The following is a 20,810-nucleotide window of genomic DNA, read 5'->3' as shown; positions in this document are numbered from 1 at the left end:
ACAGGCTGAGAGAGTTGGAATCATAGAATTGTCAGGGCTGGAAAGGACCACAAGGATCATCCAGTTCCAACCCCCCTGCCATGGCCAGGGGCACCTCACACTAGATCAGGTTGCTCACAGCCACATCCAGCCTGGCCTTAAAAACCTCCAGGGATGAGTCTTCCACCACCTCCCTGGGCAACCTCTTCCAGTGTCTCACCACCCTCATGGTGTAAAACTTCTTCCTAACATCCAATCTGAATCTCCCCACTTCTAGTTTTGCTCCAGAGTTGGGGTGGTTCAGTTTGGAGAAGAAAAGGCTCTGATGAGACCTTATTGTGGTCTTCCAGCATCTGAAGGGGCCCTACAGGAAAGCTGGGGAGGGACTTTTTAGGGTGTTGAGTAGTGATAGGACTGGGGGGAATGGATCCAATCTAGAGGAATGCAGATTTAGATTAGATGTTAGGAAGAAGTTCTTTACCATAAGGGTGGTGAGACACTAGAACAGGTTGCCAAAAGAAGTGGTGGAAGACTCATCCCTGGAAATTTTTAAGGCCAGGCTGGATATGGCAACCTGATCTAGTGGAAAGTGTCCCTGCCCACGGCAGAAAGGTTGGAATTAGATGATCCTTTGAATCCCTTCCAATCCTGACAATTCTGTGATTCTATGATTGTAGTATTTGAAAAATATTTATTGCAGGGGTGTCTCTGCTTTTAGGGTGGTATGGAAGTTAAGAGAAAAAAAGGCACATGCCAAAGCTGTCAAAGCTGGTACTCCACTCTATATTTAGCATTCAAGAAAAGGCCACAAAATCACCATTTCAAAGAGCTGTGTCTTAGATCTACATAAATCAATGTCATTCCACCAACTTAACAGCAGCTGAAGACAAAACCACTGGTTTTAGGAATGTTGGGGGAAACACTTGGATTCGTTTTCCCATTCAGATGTGTTCCTGAAATAAAGAGGATTCTTCCCACCCTACACTTTTTTTAATCTCAGTTTCCAGATGTCATGATCTTGTAATTTCTTTCTCATGGATTTTAGGAGTACAAAGTGTCCCTGAGTTCCATCACTACAAGGCACAGGGTGCAGCACATGAAGGGAAGTAGAATTTAGCTGTTCATGAAGAGGACAGCAAGAGGTCTGCAGGCACTTCTGATGAGAATGAGTGGCATGAAGATTTTTCATGTAATACACATGTAAGACTATACAGCTTCAGTGCCCTAATATCACACTACACCAGACCAACATATTTTTTCCTGTTCTTCTAATAAACAGGATTCATGGATAAACTCCAGCTGATTGCTCTACTCTGAGCAAAGCAAGTGCAATGGAAGTGGTAGCAAGCACATTCTCACCAGGATGTGCATAAGTTTTCATTCAAGATTCCAGGCTCCACCCCATACAAATGAAGATGTTCAACATTTACTTTGACTTCATCATCAGTTGGATCACAAGTAAGATGGGTAATAGACTGTCTTAGGAAGCCAAAGATCCTTTTTTTTTAATTTATTTTAAAAAAGAGAAGTTTGTCATTTGTCACCTTACAAACAGTGTCTGCTGCTCATACAAGCAGAGACATCCTTGGTCAAACTGGGATTCCTGAGTGTTTGAATATTTGTTCTCAGGTGCTAATGAGATGCTTCTACCAGAGATTCATTACTTAGAATCATTGAATTGCCAGGGTTGGAAGGGACCTCAGGGATCATCTAGTTCCAAGCCCCCTGCCATGGGCAGGGACACCTCACACTAGATCTGTTTGCTCAGATCCAGGCCATCCAGCCTGGCCTTAAAAACCTCCAGGGATGAGGCTTCTACCACCTCCCTGGGCAACCTGTTCCAGTGCCTCACCACCCTCATGGTGAAGAACTTCTTTCTGACATCAAATCTGAATCTACCCATTTCTAGTTTTGCCTCATAGCCCCTAGTCCTATTACTACCTGACACCCTAAAAAGTCCCTAAGCAGATTTCTTGTAGCTCCCTTCAGATACTGGAAGGCCACAATAAGGTCTCCTGGGAGACTTCTCCTCTCCAGACTGAACAGCCCCAACTCTCTCAGTCTGTCTCCATAGGAGAGGTGCTGCAGGTACAGACAACCTTGGCTTGCACACAAGGATAGGAAGGTAGTTGCAGAGTTGTGTGTACTATCAGTCAGTATGGACACTCAGGCACCAGTAGGAAGTGGGACAAAGATCATTCCATTACCACGTGGATGTCCCCCTCAGAAAAGAGAGGTGAAGAGCTAACACCACAGTGAAGAAGCAGCCTAGTGTTTTGTTCAGTACATTCATTACTGAAAATGCATCTTGGAATCAGTTTCTCCACACCAAACTTGGAAAGACATAAAAAGAAACCTTCATGTAATATCACAAGTTAAAAGGGCAGACACATCCAAACAAACTCCAGTACCAGATGTTACTTTGGGGAGCATTCAATTTCTTAGGTAAAAATGTCTTTCTCCAGGCTACATATCCCAAGCCTACCACAACCTGCTTGATGCTGTTCTTTACCTAAGAACAATCAAGCACTTTATATTAAGTAATTTAAGTGACCTTCTTTGTGCACTGAGCCATTCCTACTGACAGTATAGAAATAAACCAACAAGTCATGACATCAACTCCATTGAGCTGGAGGAACCCATCAATTATTTTGAATGGATTCCTTGTAAAAATGAATGGAATGTTGGTTATTATGAGGAAATAAGTCAAAAGAACTCAATAGCATTAATCAAATAAAAATAATGTGGAAGTTCAGACTTAAAAAAAAAAGAAAAAGAGGAAAAAGAAAGCAGTGAATCATCTGTGAACTTGGCAGTGCATCAAGCTTAGGCTATTCATCTTAACTCTAAAAGCCCTTCACGACCTATCCACACTCCACCTATCTTTTTTTTTTTTTCCTAGGCTATCAACATAGCAGTTCTCTCCATTGATCAGCCAGGGATGCCTGCCATCATCACCCATGTGTTGTGCTCACTGATGAGCACTTTTGTCCTTTCTCCCATGCCAGCCTTCAGGCTGGAAGAAGCTTCCGTAAATATCAGCAGACTCACCTCATTCTTCTCTCTCAGATGCCTCTAGACACATCTCCATTCCTAGGCTAGCCACAGGAAAACAACTGATAGTAAATATAATGGCTAATTTACTCTAGCTACTCTTACCTAATTATTCCCTTGTGCTTCCTTGTCTGTTTGGAACCATTACCAGACTTGTGGCTCTACTTCTGCTACTATTATTTCTTGCCTTAGTCTGGAAATGACTAAGGGCAAGAACTGAGTCCTTGGTTTATATTTAGGAAGAAATTCTTCACCAGGAGGGTGGTGAGACACTGAAACAAGTTGCCCATGGACATGGTAGAAGCCTCATTGCTGGAGGTTTTTAAGGCCTAGCTGGCTGCATCTCTGAGTGACCTGATCTAGTGTGAGGTGTCCCTGCTCATGGCAGGGTGCTTGGAACTAGGTGATCCTTGAGGTCCTTTCCAGCCCTGACAATTCTGTGATTCCATGATTTACACAGTGCTAAGTATAATGGGTTTCTGTCTACAACTGGGGCTTCTTATCCCAGTTTACACAACCTTATTAGGTTTTATGTAAACCAAATGGTGTTAATGATAACTTCTCAACACTCTTTGGTTTCTGTAAAACCTAGTGGCAACATCTAAACATGTGGATGCAGTCCTTTCACTGTTTAAAAATGAACCACCCAAAATAGTGGATTTATTTTTTCCTCTAAATAGTGTATGTACTAGGGAATATTTTACCAATCAGTATATAATTAGTCACAACCTTTACAAATTCATTTTGGAAGGGAAAGAAATGAATATGGACAGAAGATTGTAAAGACTGCCAGCCATCCTACCATCCATGTGTGTTCATTTGCCTTGTGAATGACATCACCTAATGGATGTATGCTTGACAAGCTGGACTGTTTCAGTGGAGGGAGATGTGCCACATCATTCTAGGACAGGTGCTTAAGTCTAGCCCTTTTGTTTGCATTGCTTTACTTTCACTGCATATGCCCATTATAGAGGGAAACTGATTTCTTACTAACTCAGGAAAAAGTTTTCTTGAACCAGCATAGGTAGTGCTTGGTTTTCATTTAAGTGCTTTTGGTTCTATGTAAACCATATTTTCAGACATTTTTTTCCCCTCTCACAGTCCTAATCTCAAGTAATAACTTAAGAAAAGCAGCAGAATTTAATATAAACCATTACTGGTAAGACAGGTAATAATAATAACAAGAGTAAAAAGTGATTTCCCCACCACCACCACAGTTATTTGTCATTCTCAAATGCCTGGGGGAGAAAAGGTGAACTTTCTACATGCCTGAATGTCATGAAATTGAGTCAGTTTCAGACCAAGAAAGAATGAATTCCAAAGCTGTGTATCTGTTCTTTCCATTATGGTTCTAAAAGAAACACAAGACCTTCCACAACATGTAATGGGGGGGAAAAAACTGTCTCATGGCTAAAGAGTTTACTGTGGTTACATCCCAGGCACTTGACATTTGTGTTGCTGATCTTGTGGTATAGTGCATGGCACAGTCGTGTCAGGTAAATATTTATATTGTGCATAGTAAGTAAGAGCCTGGAAGAAATCAGCAGCAACTAATACAAAAGAAAATCAAAATCCAATATAACTTGTTAGTTAAAAAAAAAAAATTGTAATTAATTTTTAAATTGCTTTCTCTGACTTCTCTCATGAGCTTGAAGCTTGGTGTGGTTTTATAGTACATGCATGTGTGTGAGGGACATGAGTCAGCAATGGTGCCTCTCTCATCATGATCTAAATAGGCAAGCAAGGGTAGCCCCAGAATAAATTAAACAGAACCCAAAGGGCAGGCAGTGGCAGGCTGCCCATGAGCTGGTGTTTCCCATAAGACCTTCAAAGGTCACAGACACGCAGCCACCCCACAGGATCAGTTCCAGTAACAAAGAATTGAATAGAGAGCAAACCATCTTAAAGAAGGAGAAATGAGAGTCTCAATGCTTGTTTCCATGTTTCTCATCACTGGAGGGAAGATATATGGTTTGTGGGGCACACAGGCTTCCCAGATGGAAACGTAAGTGGGGATAAAAAGTCCACCAGTCAAAGCTCACAGCTCTTCCTGCTACATCAGCAGCCAAATCCAGGCTTGCAGTGGACAAAATCATTTGTCTTCGCTGCCAAGAGATAACAGACACATATGGAGTAGCCATGCTGGTTAAGAAATGAAGCAGCCAGGTTCTGAGACTCTGAGCAATTTTAACACACTGCATGGTGGTTATGAGGGAGTCCTCAGGTGAGACTTAGTTTTCATCCTCCCATTGAGCAGATTCATATATTTAAAGTATGGATGAACAATTATGCCTTTGCCAAGGCCCAGGCTGCCACAGCAAACCTGAACCCCACTGCTTCACACAGCACTCATTCTTCACACCATGTGAAAGCCTTCTGTACACAGTGTGCCAGGGAACAGATGCAAACAGAGCTCGAGACAGTGCATTAGACTCTGCTCACTAGACAAAGTTTTGGCTTCCTAATGAGTGATTTTTTTTTAATTAAAATTGAGGTGGCACATGCAGATTGTTACTTCATCAGAGGAAGTCAGAGATGCTGAGCTTGGAGTAATGGTTTGCTGTCTGAAATATAGCAGTGCTTTTCTTGCTTATGGAAACACAAGCGAGCACCAGACATTGTATCAGCATCACGTCCTAATGTATAACATGCTAAATAGCTTATATATCACAGTCAAATGTAACAGCCTCATGTTATATGTCCCACTGCAGCCCTGGCCAAGTCTTCCCACAGCCACAGCCTGCTTTTCCCTTGCCTGTGGAAGGCTGGGAGCTCCTTCCAAACAGGTGCAGCCCCGCAGACAGCGCAGGCACACTCTCAGCAATGTGTTCTAGCTGCAGGGTTTCAGCCCTTTTCTCTTCAGGCTTCCAGTTTTATTTCTTCCTTAAACCAAAATACATAAAATCAATTCACCTCATCAACCACATCCCCTTTCCTCTGTTTGCCAAGGACTTCGCAGACCCTCCAGTGCAACACCTGACAAACTGCCTTCTCTCCTACTCAAGCTTTCAAGACCACTCTCCTTGTAATCGTACACAGCCACTAGAGTCCTGCTATGTTATACACACCTGACAACCAGGTAAAGGGCTTTAGAGACCAGATGGATGTCCTTGCCCATGGCAGGGGATTGGAACTAGGTGATCTTTAATGTCTCTTCCAACTCAAGCCATTCTATGATTCTATGACCCACTCAGCTTCAGCTAAGATGCTTCAACTGACTGCACCTCAGAGTAGGCTCTCCTGTCTTTGTAAATACCAGCCTCCATCTGACAAGGTATCTGCAAAAGTCTTCCCTTGCCCTAGCTGCATTTTCACTGCCATTTTTTCTGCAGGTGGGCTTGATCTAGGGGAAGGAAGCAGTACCAGAGCCATCAGATTGTGAATTCCCAAAGAGCTCAAAGGGTGCAGGCTCTTGGTGCTGTCTCTGTGGTAGGACAAATTAAACCTCCTAGCTGAATGACAGCTGCAAGAGGAAGGATGGATGAGAGAGCAAGAACACCTGGATTCACTTCTGTCCTCTGCCTCACATTTCAGTATATTACTTAGTCTTGCTGTGCCTTTCCTCCCCATCTGTAAATTGATCATTTGAGAACTTTTTCCTCCTACCTCATCTGGAGATAACAGCACTTTCCCACATAATTGAAATACTAAGTATATAGGAGATGATGAAGTTCTCAGATGATGCTTGAGCATGGGGATATGACAAAACCTAAGACAGACTAGTTATGTGCCTATTACAAAATTTATTTTTCACATCATCAGGCATGGAACAACTTGAGTCCCTAAAAACCCTCTCCTCTCAAGTCCAGCCTGAAGTCACAGCACTAGCTGATGCTTCATTCTCTCTCCTGAGTAATCCAGGAACTTTTCAGCCATGTTCTAAATCCATTATATCTGGTTTCAGTAAGATCAGATGCTCTTTTAAATGGCATACCATGAGATTGTGGTAGGTTACATTATCAATCAAACTTCAGGGACACTGAACCAATGACTCAGCAGCACATGTTAAATCAGCTGGGGGATGACTTTTTTTTCTGCTTTTGCCAATTGTACAGGAACCACTACCTCTTCCTGAGCACAGAAAACAGTGAAAACCTTATCCTTCTTTTAAGTTTTGCCAATAATTTATAAGGAGTATTTGGTAACAGGCTTTTTTTTTTTGTTTTTTCTTGTAAGAAATTCACTAGAGAGAAACAGAGGAATTTTGGGAGCAAGGTGACAGTCATGGTTATTCCCTTACTCACAAGACATCCTACTGAAGTGATGGGGACTGCTTTATCCATAAGCATAAGACTGTGGCAAAGCTCACAGTCATGCCCAATGAAAAGCCATGTCTTACAAACAGGGATCTCCTTTCCCAAAGAGATGGATGAAATAAGTACCTCCAAGCACAAGACTCTCCCCAACCCCTCACCATATTTTTGATGAAGGTGCCCATTCCTTGCAACACTGAACTTAATCCTGCTCCATTACAATGAATGGAAGAAATTTCCTGTCACCCTCTTCCTAAGAGCAGGAGAGCTGCCATTAGTATTGAAATGGTATTGCAAATTATGTGCTGTGTTTCAAAAATCTTTTCTTCTCTTTTTTCTTTTCTTTCCTCTTTTCTTTCTTCTTTCCTTTTCTTCTTTTCTTCTTTTTTCTTCTTTTTTCTTTTCTATTCTTCTTTTCTCTTTTCTCTTTTCTTTTTTCTTTTCTTTTCTTTTCTCTTTTCTCTTTTCTCTTTTCTTTTCTTTTCTTTTCTTTTCTTTTCTTTTCTTCTTTTCTTTTAGCAATTGCCAGCAATTAAACACTTTTATCAGATTGTAGCCTCACTCCATCATTCAGAGAGGTAATTAAAGGTTTAGTCATTGCATACTGGGGTGTTTTGCTGTTTCACAAACTGCAGTGAGTCTCTGAGAATCAGGCTGATTCTGCTCTTCCAGTGTTGCAATACCATCTAACTTCCCATGAGCCAACAGGGTACTGCTTCCCACTCCTTCATGTGTTTAAAAACCCACCTCCTCCCACAGCCACCTCACCATGCACTCTCAGCACTGGCACTTGGGAGTCACCCTGTGCCTGCCAGAGTGCAGCCTGGCTTTGCACGAAGCAGGGTTTTGATGGTGCCATGGTTTAGTGGTCATGAGGTCTTGGGTGACAGGTTGGACTTTGATGATCCTTGAGGTCTTTTCCAACCTTACTGATTCTGTGATTCTGTGATCCCTCTGTGGCAGTGTGCCACCTGTGCTGCATTCCCAGCCCACGTGCAGATGGCCCTGAGCTGCAGCAGGGCTTTTCCAAAGGCTGTTTTCAGCCAGGTGCTGCTGTTTTACCCAGTGGCCTGGGCTGGATTTACAGGAGGAATGGGGGGAAATGGCAAAAAATGCTGTAAAAGAGAGGGTGTTCCAACCTCTCTGAAAATTAGATTATTATCCAAGTGTCCAAAATGGATTTGTGACTGATACCACGGTGCTCTGTGTGGGAGTTACACACTTAAAACACCATACCTAAGATTTCATTCCTTCGGATTCCAAATGAAGAAGCTGTTATTCATTTAAGCTCAGTGCAAAACCACCTTTTGCCCTGGCTTTAATTTCACCTGAAAGTCTTTCAGCTCAAATGGCTGTTGGTTTGCTCCTCCAGGCAAAAATCTACTTCACCAAACCAAAGTATTCACAGGCAATGAAGTGAGAGTCGCAGGGCTAACATCTCTGTTAGGGCTGTAGTACACCAGCTCTGTGCCATGGGAACACTGCCTCTTCCCATCTCTGGTTTCTGCTTACCCAGGGCTGTCAAACCAAAATTACAGTAACTAGAAAAACCCAAAGTACTTTAGGCTTCACTATTTACTTTTGATTCTCAGAATCACACAGAATCAATAAGGTTGGAAAAGACCTCAAGATTCTGCACTGCAAAATCTGCACTTCAAAGGATAGGCATGCCAGTCTGGTATCACAATTGCAATTTCTGAAGCTATTTGCCTTGAGAAGTTTGTGTGACAGTGCTAGTGGAGATATATGAAAATAAAATATTTACTCAGTTATGGGATTTGCTCCTCATCATAGGGAGGAGGTTTGCCTAAAAGGAGGCTGCAAGCTTTTTACTGACCTCGAAGAGTGTCATTAAAAGCTAGGGGAAATAACATGAACCCATGGCTTGTATACAATTATTCTACATTGTGTAGGAGATTTCCATCACCCCAATGACTCTCCACAAAGGCAATGCTGTCATGATGGAAGTCAAAAGACAAATCATAAAATTATTGTGTGGGACTGTTGGGAGTCATTAGAAATAATGATTGGAATTGTTTGGAATGCCTTGCATTAAATTCCCAGCTGAAGAATCTGGACCATGGGATAGAAATAAATGAAGAGGAATGCCAGTGACAAACATGCTGCAAAGACTGATGTCAAGTGGTTTTAGTGCAGTCACAGCCTCTCACTCTCTCCTGGCTCTATTTAAACCATTCCTACCACACCATTATAAAGAGTCAATTTCTCAGGACACACACACACACACACACACAAGAAATAATTTTTACCAAAAAAATGTGAGTATGTTGGAAAAAAAAAAGATAACTTTGTGTATATTATCATTTCAAACTATTTTATAAAGTGTGCTTTGAAATCAGGAAGGTTGCAAACAACAAATCAGGAATGCCTGTACCCCTTCTTGATGGGGAAAATGAAGATTTGGGTTGTAATGCTTGTAAGCACAGATTTTATAAGTAAGTACACTTGTTAGTATTAATTATTTTCTTCATTACTTAGCAGGTTTCATATTTATTCTCACACAAATTTGTCCAGCATCATGTTCTCAGCATCAGATGTCATTGTACCTTTTTCTGCTAAAATAATAGATTTCAAGAACAAGTTTTATTCCCCATGCAGGTAGTTAATAAACTGCCTCTTAATTCTCCTTCAGATAAACTAAGCAGGATGATATTTTTTAATTGGTTGATATAAATCATATTTTCCATCATCCAATCCAGAACAATTCCCTGGAATATTTTCCTCTGTGACTTAAAAATACATACATTGCAGAGAGGTTTTTATTTTTGTTTCAACAAATGCAAGGTTTCTCTGGATTCAAGTCACCCCAGATCTGTAATTGTATTCTTTAATAAAGCAGAAATGTTGAAGCTGGCATTTTGAAATGGAGAAGTCTAGTTACTTAGTTCTACCTTACTATGGAATTGAAACTGAATTTGGCTTTCTTTCCTGCCAAATTCTTACAAAGTCTGTTCAAAGTCCTCTCTCCACCTATCCAAACTCTCTGTGAAACAGAATCATTTGTTTGTTTCCATTGACCCCATGAGGAGGAAACAATTGGGCTATATCACAACTGGGAGAGTTTCCCCTTCAATGTGTATTTGAGTAGATAATTGCTCCCACAGTGGCCACTTTTTGGCAGCTGATGTCTTTTCAGGATGATAAAGATTTTCTCCAAACTCTAATATCAAGATGAGATTTAGAGTCAGCCCCCAATATATTACCAATATAACATTTCTCCTGTTGATTAGGAAAGTGATTTGAACCAATATAATTCTGTCTACAATGGCTCTGATGTCTTTGCAGTCTCTCACATCATCAGTGGACATGAAAATTCAAGCCCATTTGTCCTCTCTCCTGAACAGCCCTGCACCTCACATGTCCAAGTGGTGATTTGTGCTTCACTACAGATTCCTGTTCTGACTGTGTTTTCTTTCCTTCTACAAACTGGTTCAGCTTTTTAGGTTCATCCATTTTCTTTGTCCCTGGTATCAGTAAGCCAACATTACAGTAATTTATTACTGGCCAAATCTAGTTCTTTAGTACTGTGTACAGACATCTACATCAACTGGCCAAAGCAATCCATATACCCTTATGTAGCTTAGTTATCCAAGTTTTCTGTCCTTAGCCTTCACTTTAAAGTCCCCATCAGTGAGCTCAACCTTTGTCCTTGAAGACTTTAAGGCAGTACTCAGGCTGGATTACCTTCCTGCAAGTTCCCTATAAAGACATACAATGACCTAAGTCTTTATTTGAAGGACTGAATTTGACCTGTCTTTTTTATAGTTTTTCCTCACTCAGTTATCATAGAATCAGTCAGGGTTGGAAGGGACCACAAGGATCATCTAGTTCCAACCCCCCTGCCATGGGCAGGGACACCTCACACTAGATCAGGCTGGCCAAAGCCAGTTGTTTCCATCTCTTTTCCATGAAAATAACCCTTTTCTCTATTACCATTGACAGTTTCACTGCATTCCAGTGTTCCTCATGTTCTAGGCTCTGGTCTTACCATTCTTCCTTTTTCCTGTCCTGTGACATGGTCTTATTATTCCTGCTTTTACTTCTGTCCATTTCTCTTCCCTTTTTTTTTTTTTTTTTTTAGTACAGAAAACCTACTCCTGAATCATAGAATCAGTCAGGATTGGAAAGGACCACAAGGATCATCTAGTTCCAACCCCCCAATGCATCACCCAATACAAATTTTCTTTCTTAAATTTTGCCTTACATAGATCACATCAAATCATTTTCTCCTAGCATTAGCCACCTAGTGCAGCATGTCACCCAGCTGCTGTGTCCAATTCTTTTGTGGTCTGTGCTCCTGGGGTTCACATTCACTGCTATCTCAGTAACTGTTACCAATTCTTCCTCGGAGTACTTTTAAGGAAGATTTACCTCTCTCTGTCCCTCTCCACCTCATGAATTTCCCCAGATGTTTTTGTGTTCACTTATTCACCTCTTTGGGCTCTTTCAATTTTAAACTACTCAGCCTGCCTACTCACTTAGACTTAATGGACAACAGGTGAAAAGCTGTCAGTCCTAGGCAGGAATCCTGGTTCCTTCTGCAGCTGACAGTCACTGTCCCAGTTACCACTGGGACCATCCCAGAGAGACAGCATGCTGCAAACTGCAGCCAAAGCCCATTTCCTACATGCTGCACTCTCGTTCCTCCACACCAAATATGTTCATTTACTGCTCTCTCATTTTTACCACTGAATAGTTCACAAGAAGACTTCTAGCAGAAAACCTCATTTGTTCACCCCTCTCACCACTGGTGGAATGAGGAGGATTGCAAGCAGGCATCTAATGCTGAGGAGGGAGAAAATAAAGGTGGGTGTATTTGAAAATAATGCTTAGTATGACTTTGATGGGTCTTGAACAACTTTTGAAAAATAAGTTGAAAGGAATTCTGATTTTATTGCTCAATTAATTTTAGGGAAATGCTTCTGGAGACCAGGCTTCAGGAATTTCTCTAAGTTATATTTATCCCACCAGTGAGGATTATCTGACTTTTTATAAGCTAATCCTCTTGAGTGGTATGTCTCAATCCTGTGAGAAGACATGTAATGCAAAACATTACAAGTTTTTTAATTTTATCTTCACTCATTTCCAGCATGACACTTTAAACACATAGAAGAATTTCCACACAAGAGCAGACAGCAAGCCAGATGCAACATTTATAGGTTTAAGTCATTATCTTCCATTGCCATGCAATAGCATCTAGTGTTTTTGAGCAATTCCTTTGTTTTCATCCTTATTCCCATTAGCTCTTATTTCACAGGCCATCCCCGTTTTTTCATGTCCTGGCAAGCATCAGCTGCAAGAGTGAATCACCTCCTGATGAATTTTTGGTCTCACTAGAACAATCAAGGGCCGAGAAAGCAAGAAAGCAATCATTTTGTGTATATACTGAATTGTGTTTATATAGAGGAGCTAAATTCTGCCCTTGACTTGGGTGCACAGCTCTTCCTAGGAACCCAGGAGACTGGGTTTCACATGAAGGCATTCTGCCCTTGATGCTGGGATCATTTTTTTTTTGTTGTTTGCCATTGTTACAGTTTGAAGGAGGGACTTTAGCCTTGTCCCTGACTGCAAAGGCCGACAGTAAATTTGCAGATGACACCAAGCTGGGAGCAGGTGTTGATCTGTTAGAAGGTAGGAGGGCTCTGCAGAGGGACCTTGCCAGGCTGGACAGGTGGGCAGAGTCCAACAGGATGGCATTCAACAAATCCAAGTGCCGGGTGCTGCACTTTGGCCACAACAACCCCATGCAGAGCTACAGGCTGGGGACAGAGTGGCTGGAGAGCAGCCAGGCAGAGAGGGACCTGGGGGTACTGGTTGACAGCAGCTGAACATGAGCCAGCAGTGTGCCCAGGTGCCCAAGAGAGCCAATGGCATCCTGGCCTGCATCAGGGATAGTGTGGCCAGCAGGAGCAGGGAGGTCATTCTGCCCTGTACTCAGTAATGGTTAGACCACACCTCGAGTACTGTGTCCAGTTCTGGGCTCCTCAATTTAAGAAGGACATTGAGAGACTTGAATGTGTCCAGAGAAGGGCAATGAGGCTGGGGAGAGGCCTCGACACAAACCCTACAAGGAGAGGCTGAGAGAGCTGGGGGTGTTTAGCCTGGAGGAGACTCAGGGGAGACCTCATTGCTGTCTACAACTACCTGAAGGGAGGTTGTAGCCAGGAGGGGGTTGGTCTCTTCTCCCAGACAACCAGCACCAGAACAAGAGGACACAGTCTCAAGCTGTGCCAGGGGAGGTTTAGGCTGGAGATGAGGAGAAAGTTCTTCACAGAGAGAGTTGTCAGACATTGGAATGTGCTGCCCAGGGAGGTGGTGGAGTCACCATCCCTGGAGGTGTTCAAGAGGGGATTGGACGTGGCACTTGGTGCCATGGTTTAGTGGTCATGAGGTCTTGGGTGACAGGTTGGACTTTGATGATCCTTGAGGTCTTTTCCAACCTTATTGATTCTGTGATTCTGTAAAAGGACAATAAAAGCAAAAGGAAAAGAATAAGGTCTGTATAATTCATTAGACTGTTAATGGGATATAGAGTAGGGGCATAAATAATTCTTTCTCTCTTTTCTTCTTCTGTCACTTCTACTTGCAACTTCTCTCTCTATTTTCCTGTGGCCTTGCCAGGGGTATCTCTGGTTTGACTACTGTGTGAGGCAACAGGAAGGAGGGAGGTAGTGGTGGAGGAAGTGAACAGGCCCCCTGGATCCATCCAGGGGGTCTGAGGAGTTTCTGTGTTGTTTATAAATTGCAAACATATTTATATTCCACATATAGTGTAGATTTTGTACATATTGATTGCATTTCATATTTCTAGATTGTAGATTCCTAGATTGTAGCTTTCTGGTAAATAGAGCTTCATTTGCTTCCATCCCAAATTGAGCTAGTCTGGCAATTTTATTTTTGGGGGTAGTTTCTCCAAATTAGCTGGGGGGGCATTTCAAGCCACCACAGCTTTCCACATGGAAATGAGTATTTTTGTAGCCAAACAAAAGGAAGAGGAGATAATTCTTCCTTCATTTCAGCGAAGTCATAGAGTAGCTATGGATCTGCTGTAAATATATGGCTTGTACTCAATCAAAAGGCATGACTGGGACCTGATAAGTGATTTTGAATAATCATGGTGCATTTGTGAGGCTATGTAGAAATACCTGGCTTGTTCATTTTCCCAATGGGTACATTTGCAAACAGGAAACCTTTAAAGTATTCAATAATGTGCTACTTTACTCCACTAGTTTTCCTTGGATAGGCTGAAAATATTTAGCAAAAGGAACACAAGTGTGTGTAAGCAGTAAGGCAGACCACAAGGAAGTCAGAAATGAGTTATATTACACACTGAACGTCTGCACAAATGGCAAGTCACAGCCACAAACCAGCACCCCCTGAAGTTATCAGTACTGAGGCACTAGGAAGTCTGACAAGCCTGGATCACACAGGTGAGACAGGAATGACATTTTATTGTCTCATGGACCATCCTGGGCAGAGTGGAAGAGGTGTAGTTTTGCACTTGATGAATATCAGCCACTTCTGTTGTGCCCCTTGTTGCATCTCTACCAGTTCTGCATCCACATCTTCTTGATCTGTTTCATCTTGCAGCACCTTCCCTGAAGCAGGGACTGTTTCTCTACCCACTTTGCTCTCCTAAATTTTACTCTGGTCCTTGAGACAGAGGGACAGCTTTGTGCAACCAGCCAGAGTATGATTTTTATGATCTGTTTAAGTTTTAGTAGCACTATCACAAGGCCTAAGGGACTTCTAAATTACATAGAGACTTCTGTTGGCTTTCCACAGACAGGTGAGTTTCAAGAAAGGAAATTATTCCATTTGAATCATGCATCCCAAGACACATCCTCTCTGCTAGAAGCCATGGCAATACACAATTTGGGCTACAGCATTGAAAGTCACAGGTGAAGATGCTGAATGGTTGACAGCCAGATGAATATGAGCCAGCAGTGTACCCAGGTGGCCCAGAAGGCCAATGGCATCCTGGCCTGCATCAGAAATAATGTGACCAGCAGGAGCAGGGAAGTCATTGTGCCCTGTGCTCAGCACTGGTTAGACCACACCTTGAGTACTGTGTCCAGTTCCGGGCTCCTTAATTTAAGGACATTGAGATACTTGAACATGGCCAAAGAAAGGCAACGAGGCTGGGGAGAGGTCTGGAGCACAGCCCTATGAGGAGAGGCTGAGGAAGCTGGGGCTGTTTAGCCTGGAGAAGAGGAGGCTCAGGGGAGACCTCATTGCTGTCTACAACTACCTGAAGGGAGGTTGTAGCCAGGTGGGGGTTGGTCTCTTCTCCCAGGCAACCAGCACCAGAACAAGAGGTCACAGTCTCAAGCTGCACCAGGGGAAGTTTAGGCTCAAGGTGAGGAGAAAGTTCTTCACAGAAAGAGTAATTGACCATTGGGATGTGCTGCCAAGGGAGGTGGTGGAGTCACCATCCCTGGAGGTGTTAAAAAAAGGATTGGATGTGGCACTTGGAGCCATGGTTTAGTTGTCAGGAGGTGTTAGGTATTAGGTTGGACTTGATGATCTCTGAGGTCTTTTCCAAGCTTGTTGATTCTGTGATAACCACAGATGAGCAAAACATCACCACTAGCACATCTCTGTCAGTGGAAACCCTGCTGAATTTTATAGGCAGATGTTTCTCTTTATTCATAATGTTGTAAAGGCCACTGTATCAGCCTAATAAAGATTTACAAGACAAGCCATTATCCATTTATATCACACAACAGCATCGTTCTACAGAACCCCTCTGTCTTGGATGAAAGCTCAAGTATTTCCTTAGCCTGGTGTTTTCCCCTTGGGAGAGAAACCTGCCTGGCCAGAAAGGACAATCAGAGACAAGAACAGAAGCACCTTATCTAATCTTAACAGGAGGGACATCCCCAAAGAAGGGGTTAGACACCACACAGGTAATGCAAATCCTGAATATTCTCTCCACACCCACTGCTTTGTCTTCAAGAGCCATTGGAAGTTTCCAAGGTGTTTGTTTCCCTTTTAGTTTTTGCTTTGTTCTACCACTCATCATCCATTTGATAGAATTTTGATGGGCTTCCTCATTGTTTGGCTGCTAGCTGAACATATCTTCTGGATATATTCAGGAATATTCAGCTGAGGCATGTTTTGAGGCATGTGTTATCTAGATGTGGGTGCCAGTAGGTTTGCCAAGTGTAAAATTCAATGGTGAGAGGTTACCAGGTGGAAGTGTGGACCTAATTCTTTCAGCATTCTCCAGGCTGATGAAATCAGGCAGAAAACAGTGAAAATGTTAGTTAGTGTTTTTTTACCAGCCTCTGATCTTGACACAGATCAGAAACAATTTGATAGACCTTACAAAGTGTGTGTGAAGGTATTGGCAACAACATTCATTCCAGCTCAAGGAGATCAAGACCAAGTCTGTTAGATGCTTGCTTTATGGACTTGTAGGAATCTTAACTGATGAGTTAATGGAGTTGTTTCTGCTGCACCTCTGCAAATGGAAAATGTCCTAGAAATCACTTTGGAACCTTCTGTGTTTTATCTAGTCGTGTAAATGGACAAAAGAATGAAAAGCCCTCTGCAGTCTGAGTCCCTAGCTGGGAAGTTCCCATCAAGAGCTACCATTCTACTGGCTGCCCAGAGATGTTGTGGATGTCCCATCCCAGAAAGTGGTCAGGGCCAGGTTGGATGGAGCTTTGAGCAACCTGATCTAGTGGAAGGTGGCCCTGCAACTGGCAGGGGGGTTAAAACTAGATGATCTTTAAGGTCCCTTCCAAACCAAGCCATTCTATGATTTTGGCAACAGCTGCATCTGCAACAAGGAGTGCATTAAAAACTAAAAAGAAGCTAAGAGGGAGCTTGGAAGCAAAGGATGTGGGGGAGGAAAGGTGTTGGATGAGGATGGAGGTCTGTACTGCCTTTTCTTGTTGAATAGCATGTTTTCCTGTAGTAATACAGATCTGCAGGAGCTGATGAAGGCAAACGTGAACAGGTTGTGTAATGCTTCAGTTGCTTTCTCTGGTGTTAGAGCTCACACTCAGGAAAATTACAGCCTTTTAGTTACTTGGCAGGAAGAGCTCACTTTCATCTACTTCACTGTAATACTTTACATGTCCATCACCCTTATGAGTCAGGGAGTGAAAGACAAGAACTTGATTCTGTGCTTGAAACATGGGCCCAAGGCTGGGGGGCTGCCAGGAGCTTGACCCTGTTGCTCACAGCATAGAGTTTAATCATCAAATGTTCAATATCAAGCAACGATTATGAAGACTGCAGCTCAGACTAATGCAACTGTTTGAATCCATAGACAGTTTCCCAAGGAGTAGCATGAAACCAGCTTAACTTCCCCTTCCCAAAGCAGCTCCTGCTCCCCCCCATCCTCCTTCTTCCTCTTCCCAAAGCAGCTCCTGCTCCCTCTACACCATCCTCCACCCTGACTAAACAGCTCCTCCTCCTGCTCCAGCACCACCACCATTTTTGCACCCATCCCAGAGCCAGGGGCAAGACCCTCAACCAGCCAAGACAGCACCCAGAGGAGCTCAGCCCCAGTCAGGAGGCCCAGCCAGCACCCGTGGATGATATCGGAGTGGTTGTCAATTTTCTTCCTACCTAACCGGGGGCCACCAGGGCCCCCGGCCTCTTGGGAATCACCATCACCAATCACCCAGCGTGCACCACATGGACTCACCAGGGAGGAGAGGGGGATTCCTCAGCCCAAATGGGCTCAGCTTGGGGCTTCTGCCTTTCCTGGGGTGGATTAAAAAGGGGAGGGGGGTGGGGAGGGCAAAGTGGCCACACCTGGGGTGGGAGGAGACTCCAACAGAGCCCAGGTGCTCTGGGATTTGAGGGGAAAATGGGGTGGGTGGGGTGGAAAAGGGGCAGATATGGGGGGAAAGGGGAGGTGGTGGTGAAAGAAGGGGATTTTAAAATAACTTTATTTTCTGTAAATCTTCCATAATGCACAACTGCAGTTCATGGTTTGCTTTTTCTCCACGCAAAGAGAACAACCCCATCAATACTTCATAAAACAAAGCACAACAGTGGCTGTTACAGCGAAACCTTTCCATAAGGATCTTTTTGCTTGGTGGGAAAATCTGTGCTTTTCAGATCAAAATAACAAGTTTTAACAACAACAAAGTTCTCCAAGAGTGAATTTTCTCCCTGGATACCAGCAGAAAACACCAGGATCACAGAATCATAGAATCAGTCAAGGTTGGAAGGGACTGGAGCATATGCCCTGTGAGGAGAGGCTGAGAGCCCTGGGGCTTGTTAGTCTGGAGAAGAGAAGAGTGAGAGGGGATTTCATAAATGTTTGTAAATATCTGAGGGCTGGGGGTCAAGAGGTAGGGGACAGGCTCTGCTCAGTTGCACCCTGTGATAGGACAAGGGGCGATGGATAGAAACTCCAGCACAGGAGGTTCCACCTCAACATGAGGAGGAACTTCTTCACTGGGAGGGGGACAGAGCACTGGAACAGGCTGCCCAGAGAGGTTGTGGAGTCTCCTTCTCTGGAGACTTTCCAACCCCATCTGGATGTGTTCCTGTGTGACCTGTGCTGGATTCTATGGTCCTGCTCTGGCAGAGGGGTTGGACTTGGTGATCTCTGGAGGTCCCTTCCAACCCCTAATATCCTGTGATCCTATTGAAGTTTCTCAGTGTATTTCTCTTCAGAGATGCTTTCCTGTTTGTGAAACTGCAGAGGTAGCTCTGAGGGAAATGGAGCTATTTTCTCTTCCCTAACTTCGGCAGGATTACAAAGAGCCTGTTCTCATCAGGATATGAAAATGTTCCAATTGTGTCTGTATCTCTCACTGCTCTCTACACTACTGTTCATCAGAGAGAGACACAAATCCTCCCAGTGCTCCTCAGCAATACATTTTGCATTTGGAGTTCTGACTTGGCTGACACTTTTTAAAATATATATTTATATATATTCAGAGTTAGACAAATCCCCAGTGACTATTACACAGCTGCAGATGCTGAAGGGCACAAATTATTCCTGCTAAGGTCAACATTACCTTACACTAAAAAATTGTCTTCCTGCCCATTCATTCTTTCTTGAGTTCCACACTGTGAAGAAGTGATGAATTTTTATGATTTCACCACCAACCATCGCTTGTATTATGTACCTCTTGGGGAGGAGAAGTGAGGAGGTAGAAAGAGGTCCCAGCCTGCATATAGACACCTAAAGATCTGTCCTTTTTTGTTTCATGAGATGATATCAAGCCAGATGAGCCAAAATTTCATTTGGAAGCTGTTACAGGGCTTAATAACAGTCAATGTAAGTGAGCCACGAAATGAATCTCATGAAAGAGATGGAAGGATGTATTCAGGCAGACCAAATTTAAACCTATATTCAAAGTCTACTGTTTCCTACTGGCTAGCCAGATTGGAAGGCACAGAGCCAAGCAATGGATCTGAGACCTATGTGGAAGTTAGTTAGGCAATTTTAATATTGCCCAGAGCTGCTCAGCAGTAAGTGAAATTCCCCAAGCGGAACCTGTGCGGACGATAGACATTCTGTTTCATGAAGGAATATGCTACTATAAAAATATGATTAAATTCAGATGTGGGATGAAAGACAGAAAAATTAGAAGTTCCTCATGACTTTCCTTCAACCAACTGAAACATTATATTCACCTACACTGGAAAACTCTAGTTGGATTATTGCAATACTGAAAGCAGCATACATTTTAAAGATCTCCACTTCAAAAATGAAAGCTTACACATTGAAAGCTTTGTAAGAACCCCTTCTTACTTTTTTCCTTCTGCTCCATATTCTCCTTAAAATTGATACCATAGCATCAAATGTTTTTATTTCAGCCAAAGTGCATTTTGCAAGGAAAAAAAAAAACATAGTTCCTTCAAAGATTTTGCAAATTAGTTTTAGCCACTCAGTAGTGCACATGCTCCTTTCTCCCACAGAAGACAGAGCAACAAAGAATTGGCTGTTGTCTAATGCTTTAATAAAAGTGCTCTGATACTGTAAGACCAAAAGAGACATAGAAGGGCACAGAATTCACAGGCTGCAGGCAAGAACTTTCTACCCTTTTGTCAGAGCAAGCAGCATGTAGAGTCTGGCCCTAATCAGATTAGGTTGTGCATATTCGTAAACATCTGAAGACCATAAAGAAAGACTCCCACTTAAAAGATACCCTGGATTTGCTTCTGCAAGAGTTGCAGAAAAACATGGCAATTAGCATTTCCATTAGAGACTGCAATTTGGCATAAGCCAGACTCATCAAACTGGGTCTTCTGAAAACGTCTTTTGTACCAGAACATGCTCAGATACATTGGAAAAACGTGTCCCACTTGATCTGGTTGTCTGAAGTTACACAATGCCATGTCACTGCACGGGATGTAACCCGAGGTAATGTAACGCACATTGGAGCAAAACTCTTCCATTATGGGCAGGAGTAAATTACAGATAGGAGTTTACCATAACTAACCACAAACTGGCAGCAAGGCCTAGTTTCTGTCTCTCTAGATTACTATCAAGTCAGCTAAGCCCTTTTCAAGCTTACTTTT

This window comes from Indicator indicator, chromosome 7 (assembly GCF_027791375.1).
Source record: "Indicator indicator isolate 239-I01 chromosome 7, UM_Iind_1.1, whole genome shotgun sequence".
Taxonomy (NCBI): domain Eukaryota; kingdom Metazoa; phylum Chordata; class Aves; order Piciformes; family Indicatoridae; genus Indicator; species Indicator indicator.
Note: the sequence above shows the minus strand (reverse complement) of the source record.